Raw genomic sequence first — 2,014 nt, forward strand, 5'->3', positions numbered from 1 at the left:
TTTTGGTCGGTTAAAATTAGATATAACTTTGTAAAGCCGATATACTTGCTCTTAAGATTTTTTTGCATATGTCGATAAGAATCTTCGGAACCATAACACGAATAATGTTTAAAAAAAAAAAATAAATTTGTATAAAGCGGTGTAACGGAGCGTGTTTTGTTTCCATTTATTCATTTATTTCAAATACATTCATAATAATATTTATCGTGGAGTTTTTTTGCTTTGCTACCACCAGATATAGTCGTAGTGGTATATATGATAAAAACCGCATTCTTCCGTCCATGAATGCGATTAAATCAACTTATAAACAATATGTAATTTCTCGGTTTCCAACACGTTGTTTTCGTTCCGATATACAACGATTATTCGAAATTTTATTTATTCGACATATCTTATCGGCAAATTAGACTTACCTGCATGTGCAATAGAAAATTAGCACTACATGAAATATTAGCATTACATTTGTATCGAATGTTCCATTTTTCCGATGTTTTTAATATAAGCCAAAAAGAGATTTCTATAAAATGAATTTATTTGGATAAACGATAAAAAATCATTAAGGACATTAAACATTATTTTAGGTTTTCGACAGTTGCAAATTATTTGATATTATCAGAATTTTCCAATAATTTTTCCAATGATTAATATTATAATATTTTGTTTGATTTTATTCAGAAAGGAAAAAGAAAAATATATCTACGAATATTTCCTTTTTCCATTCTATTTTGTTTTATATATTACTTTATTTTGTTGAATAATTTAAATGACTTTTTTTCTTAAAATCGGGAAATAATGGGATATCCGGCATATATATATATATGTATATACATATATATATATATTTATGTACATGTGTACATGCATTATAACACATCATTTCATTTCATTTATAAACTGTTATTTAATTTATTGATAGATTAGAAGATTAAATAAGACTTTTTACAAAATTATCAAGAAAATTTACATAAAAATCGCTCTCGTTTACTTGCATTGATTTTTTTTCTTTTCTTAAAAAACATTACCTCTACTTATCGCGATCGAAATCGTCATATTTTATATTTTCTATCGATCAACGCCTTATAGCCTACTTTTTATCATTCTCGAAATTTATTCGATTTGTTTTGAGTAAATAATAGATGATAACCCAGATCTCTTTTCGCATACTAGAGATCGGTGACGCGTAAACCTTTGCAGTGGAAAAAATAATGCGTATAGATATATGAGATACAAACGAACATGGATGATCTCGGATAATACGTATATAATTCGAAGGAAAGGCTTGGATTGTAATTCACGGGATACGAAATGTCGTCGATATTAGTACCGAGGCGTCGAGCGCTTAATTCGTCGAACGACTTCCTAATCGTGTATTTGTAACCCTGCATTCGTATGTTGCATACTATGTGTTTATTGCCATATCATTTTTTTTTTTTAGTACCTTTTATTCTTGTTCTTTTCCACATCTTAAGCGATAAAGCTATTGAATTTGTACTAAAATTTTCCCCCTATCTCGTGTCAACGCGTTAATCCTTTTCCTTTCTACGTAATCTAACTATACAGCATATTTACCCGAGTTTGTTTTCATTTTTGACCCGTTTTTATCCGATTTACATATACTCGCCCAGATCGCTTTCATTTAGGGAACAAAGACTAGAAAAACGATGCGCCCAACGAACCGGTCTTAACATCATCATTAGTTTAAATAATGTAAATTGATAATGGCGTACGAACATCGAATCATATCGTATAACTTGTTCGGTAACTTGACTTGAATGTGCGTGGTATATATCGGTATATGGAATTTGTCAGATACAATCATGTTAGAACACATGAAAAAAGTAGATGGTATCCATTAAGATAAGTCGATTTGTATTGCGCGGTGTACAAGCAAGTATCGTATATATTTCTTTCTTCGTATTTGACTCGTAATTCTATAAATTTGTTGATTGTTCATATTTTTTCGATTCTTTCTAAAGATTTTAATCGTCTTTTTTTTTTTTTTTTTTTTTTTTTT

This window comes from Apis dorsata, unplaced genomic scaffold, assembly GCF_000469605.1.
Source record: "Apis dorsata unplaced genomic scaffold, Apis dorsata 1.3 scaffold_4, whole genome shotgun sequence".
Classification (NCBI taxonomy): domain Eukaryota; kingdom Metazoa; phylum Arthropoda; class Insecta; order Hymenoptera; family Apidae; genus Apis; species Apis dorsata.